Raw genomic sequence first — 6,000 nt, forward strand, 5'->3', positions numbered from 1 at the left:
AGAACTGAAACTAGATTGCCACACCAGATGCTGCACCCCTCATTCACTATGACTGCTTCCTTGCCCCTCCCAAGTTCCTGTTTTCTTACACATTGTTACATTTTTTTTTTTTTTTGCGTGCTATATAAACCGTTGGTTTTAGTTGGTCAGGGAGATAGATTTGAGACTGAGCTTTCCTCTCCTCTGCTGCATCACCCAATTAATGGCTTCTTCCTTGGTGATACCTGTCATCTCAGTGGTTGGCTTTTTGTGCAGTGAGCAGTAGGACCTAGACCAAATCCCTGGTGTTTTGGTGACACAAGTGGAAGAGTAGAAGAGTGGGCTAAAGAGCATGCCCACTGTTATTTCATTATTCAGCAAAACAAAAAAATACCTATAAGTTAAAGAAACAGAGTGACTGGTAGGATTTCAGGGATTCAAATGCTTTCTTCTCCTTTATATTTCCAACATGCCTTCAATGACCAGGTCTGGGCAATAAGGAGAAAAAGGAATTATTTTTTTAAGGAAGACTTTTGCTTTTAAAAAGATAAAAAACAAAGAGATCATCCATTGGTTGTGAGAATGTACAGATACTGAAAAGGAGGCAATGTTTTTCTAAGCCTTTGTGTTTTCAAATGCAAATGGTAAAGCCCAAGCTTTGTGTGTTGCTCTTACCTCTTCCTGAGGGAACAGAGGGAGCCATAGCTGTTCTAAGGATCCCCATTTGAATGGGGCAGTAGGACATGCATTACAGGGAATGTCCACAGAACTGCCTCCAGCCCCAACAGAAGTAGATATGTCTCCAACTCAGGAAAATTATTTCAGTACAGCACTGCTTAACACAGCATACATATTCCAAAGAGACAGAACTTTTAGGCAAATGACTTTTATTTAGACAGGTTAAGGCTGGAGGATATGGTGATGCCAGCCTGACATATGCAGACTTTGTAGCTGCAACATACTTGCTGCAGGCCTTGCAAACAACTTTTCATTCTTCCTTTCCCAGATGCTGACAGCCATCTCCTGGCAGCGCTTAATGAAATGGCAGATGACTATTTGTTAGAGGCTTTCAGCTTTACAAGAGCAATAGACATTTCATCAAGCTGTGTGGGGTGATAACTTGTAACCATATGCAACAGATCTTTTTCCCACGTCTGGACATACTAAACTGGCATTTCACAGAGTGTACAGAGAACTTCAGTCTTGGGACCCATCCCCTTTTTCAAGTGCTTGCCTGCATACAAGTATTGGAATTGACAGCCCCACCATCAGCCAGTGATATTGTAAGAGATAGTGATCTTGTCTTTTGAAATGCTGGGTCTCAGAAATCAGTGAGATGTTGCTGAGTGTTTTCCTATAAGGAATAGCACTAATGACTTCAGTTCAGGGTCTGAGGTGTCTCAACTGCCAGATAACTTGAACATGGGTCGGGGGATTGGCTTTCAGCATCACGAAACGTAATCAAACCAAGGTTTGGCAAAGCCTTGGTCATTTCCAAATTTTCTAGATATATGAGACATATAGGGGGTAGAGAAAGAAAGGAATAACACAAAATGATTGCTTTGAGGAATAAAAGCATCCTGGCAGGAGGGAAATGAAATTTAGAGAACTGCCCCACCATAGATTTTCTTAATGCCTGGCCTACAATGAAGGAAGCAAATTTCTGTAGTTACGATAGCTACACTTTTTCATGTTACATTTGCATTGTGAACCGAAAATGCTAGATGAGAAATTGTCTACTGATTAATTAGAACGGATAAAGAAGCCCTATTACAGAGAATTATTAGCTTCCTTCACTTACCGTTTCCCACCAATCATCAAATTCATAATTTAGCACCATATGATTTTTCTACATGCAAAGAGGAAATAAGATAGCTTAGATTATTCATAGAGGGGCCTGAACCTGAATTCAGTTACATGGCATCTGGTAATACTTAGAAAGGTTAAGAGCTTCGGAACCAGAAAAATTCAGATTCTAATCCAAGCTCTTTCCAGGGTGTATGTTAAGCAAACGGCGTATCCTGGCTGGGCCTGATTTCTCATCTATAAAACGGGAATGGCACCACCGGGTTTGAGAATTGTGTTGATGTTTAAGTCGGCAGATGAAAAGCATCTTGCTCAGTACTAAGCATATATATATGTGTGTGTGTATACACACATGCTTAGTACTGAGTATGTATATATGTATACACACACACACACACACACACACACACACACAGTAGGTGGACAATAAGTGTTTAGGTTGCTGCCTTCCTGATGGTTTCAATGGTTTTTGAGTTTTCTATGCCCAAAGGCTTAAAAACCACTAATAATCATCATAGTAGACTTTAGCTGGAGACAAATTTGAGCACAGATGGTAAATATACTCTTATATTACTATTTCCCATGCCTCCCTGAGAAGAATCACCTACCCCTCATGTCCACTGATTATAAACCCAGTTTCTCATGCCTTGCCCTAGAGATTGAGTGAGTAGATCAGCGATGAGGTCTAGAAACTTGTATTTTTAACAAATATTCCAAGTAATTCTCATCTTCTAGGCAGTTTGGGGAGTAGTGATAACAATGCTCCTCAAATTTTGAAGGGCAAGCAAATTACATGGCTATCACGGAAATGCAGAAAATCAGCAGGTCCAAGGGTGGGGAAGGCCAGGGGGTCAGGGGACTGAGATTCTGCATTCGTAACACACTCCCACATCACACCAATGTTGCTGGTCTGAGGACCACACTTTGAGTGGAAAGGGTCCTTAGGGCTCAACTGGACCAGCAGTTATATGGGAAATGTCTTCAAGCTCTGATCATGATGATTTCATGTTGTGGTAGAATGAGTCAAGTGTCATCCTCTAGCTGGGAAATTTGTTTTTGCTTTTCAACCTGGAATGCACATTAGAACCACCTGTGGAAGTTATTTTATTATTTTTAAATTACAGATGCCTAGGCCCAATCTTCAGAGATTCTAACTCCCTGGTGTGGCCAGGCAGGGCATTCATGTGGTCAACAGGCAGGCAGCATCTGAGTCATTTGAGAAGAGCTTGTTAGAATTTTCTACCCTACCATGGGCCTTCTGAGGCGGAATTCGCAAGATCCCCACATGAATCACATGCACGTTAGAGCTGAGATGTGCTACCTCACCTGAAGTCTTCAAGCCAGCCCCTTTTCCTCTTGTAAATGCTTGGCAGTTCAGTGCTCAACAGCCAAGGGAAGCTGCCATTGCCCCCTGTGGGAGGGTTGGTACGATTTTTTTGAAGTGATTTCTCCTTAATTCCTATCTCTAGTTCATGAATGATCTGGTCCTCTTGATAGTCTTGTGCCATGTCCCCACATCATGCCTCCTCCAAAAGGGAGAACTTGTAATTTTTGTAGGCTGCATCACATTCTGCTTACATTGTTATAAAGAAGGAAAAATAATGCCTTGAAGAGCTGGGCACCCCTGTAGTCCCAGGTACTTGAGAGGCTGAGCGGGGAGGATCCCCTGAGCCCAGGGGTTTGAGGCCAGCATGAGCAACCGATGTCTCTTTAAAAAAAAAATGCCTTGGGCTTAAAAGAGGTAGCCCTCAGTTTATTAGGGAAATATTATACACCCAAACACATATTTAGCTACATTTCAAATTTTTTAAATCCCAAATAAAATAACACTATGTGGATGCTGAAAATACAGTACAAGAAATTGTGCCCCAGACTGGCCAGACCCGCAAGAGCATGTCTAATTGTTTGCCCTTTAATGACCCTCATTAGTTTTACCTGGTCTAGCTCAAGGTAAATACCTTTAAAATTTCATTCTCTTGCTTTTCATTTAGTTTATGTATTCGCTCTAACCTGGTTGCTCATTTAACAGCTCTTGCTATGGCCATTATTGGCTCTGTGATGTGTGTACCTAATATCCTTTGTGGGTTTTTTCTTTTATGATGAAGACTGACTTTTCTGCATAGCATGATACACAGTCCGATTAAAATAACAATTTCCATACTTACTTTTAAAAACTGTGAATCTTAGCAGAGTGGGTTCCTCTAAGCAGGGAAAACTACATCATGCAGGCAGTGAAAAACATTGTGTCATGATTCTGTCCCATTTCATCTTGCAATTTATATTGTAGTAGAAGAGTGTGTGGGAGGAGGCAGGTCTTGTCTAATGGTAGAGGTTAAATGTATGGGCTGTCTAGTCAGATTGCTTGAGTTCAAGCCTCAGTCCTGCCAATCACGAGGGTTAGTCACTTGCGAGTTTTGGCTTCCTAATTTATAAAATGAAGCAATGTATAGTTCAAATGGCACGGAAATTAAATGAGAAGATGCAAATAAAGTATTTAGTGTGTTACTTGGCTCCTAGTAAATGTGCTACAAACAATAGCAACTACTAATACTTCCTTTCCTGTTCAATTCAGTTCAGCAAATGTATTAGTCCATTCCCACACTGCTATAAGGAACTGCTCAACACTGGGTAATTTATAAAGGAGAGAGGTTTAATTGACTCATAGTTCAGCATGGCTGGGGAGGCCTCAGGAAACTGACAATTATGGTGGAAGGCAAAGGGGAAGCAAGCACCTTCTTCACACGGCGGCAGGAAGGAGAAGTGCTGAGCGAAGGGTGGGGAAGAGCCCCTTATAAAACCATCAGTGCTCATGAGAACTTACTATCATGAGAACAGCATGAAGGAAACCACCCCCATGATTCAGTTACTCTACCTCGTCTCTCCCTTGACACGTGGGAATTATGGGGGTTACAATTCAAGATGAAATTTGGGTGGAGACACAAAGCCTAACCATATCAGCAAATATTTATTGATGTCTCCTATGTGCTTTGTCCTAGAAGTAAAAAACAAGACAGAGAACCAGGGAGCTTGAAGTCTAGCAAAGAAGATACACGTGTAGAAAGATAAGTCCAAAATAATGCAGTGAGTGCCATGAGGCAGATACACAGTGAAGCAAAGAGGGTCCACAGGTCAGTCCAGGCCTTTCCAAAAGGCTTCCTCCAGATGTCTGAGTCCAGCATACATGCTAAGCTGGAGTTCTGTAGAGTAAGGATACACTTAAGGAATTGGCCTTTACCCAAAGAATATGGCTGCTATTTTAAAAGTTTAAAGCAGGATAGTAACATGGTGTGCTTACACTTGAGCAACATCGTGCTAGGGACATTGTAAAGAACAGACTAGAAGGGGTAAGAGCGAAGGCAAGAAAACCAGTTAGGTGGCTGCTGAGGTCATCTGGAGAGAGACTATGATAGAGACCAAACTAAGGCTGCCAGTAGCACAATAGAGATGGGACATGGATTGCACGGAAGAGTATATTGTGAAATCAGTGAAACTTTTTTTTTTTTTTTTTTTTTTTTAAGATGTAAGGAAAGAAAAAAGAGTTTAGGTAGAAATCTAGGATCTGACTTGGAGAAAAGATGGAGAATACAGTGAGCTTTGAGAGAAGGGGCACAGAATAAGCACATTTTTGGACATTTTGAGTGTGAGGTGCCTGAGCCAAGTTGAAATGCTCAGAGACCAAGGATGAACCCAGGGAACACCAGTATTTAAAGGGACAAGAGGACAAGGAAGAAATTATGTAAAGAGAGAAAAAGAACAGGTTGAAGACAACTAGGAGAGAGGGCTGTCAGGGACAGACTGGTTCTCAAGATGGTCTACTGAAGTGATGTCTTGACAAGAGGGCTTTAGAGTCAGCTGTCACTGGTGACCTCTGCCACAGCAATGTTGATAGCATGGGGGACAGAGCCAGGTTTAAAAGGGGTGAAGACCCAAAAATACTAAGTGCAGACTCCTCTTGTAGAACGTCACCTGAGAAAGGACAGAGGGAAAAGGCCAGGCAAAGAAAGGGGTTTTCTGAAAGGAAAGAGACAGGTGGGGAGGAAAACGAGAAAGCTGAGGCAGACTATGGTAATAGATGGAGCAAGTTCATGAGAGAATGAGAGGAGGTGGTGGTGGTGTCACAGAGAAAGGAGAATTAAGACCCTCTGAGTGTGGGAAGATGGCGAGTGTGGGTGTAGAAGTTGGTAAGTTCTGCAGGAAAGGAAGAAGGTTGGTAGA

This window comes from Chlorocebus sabaeus, chromosome 4, assembly GCF_047675955.1.
Source record: "Chlorocebus sabaeus isolate Y175 chromosome 4, mChlSab1.0.hap1, whole genome shotgun sequence".
NCBI classification, from domain to species: Eukaryota; Metazoa; Chordata; class Mammalia; order Primates; family Cercopithecidae; genus Chlorocebus; species Chlorocebus sabaeus.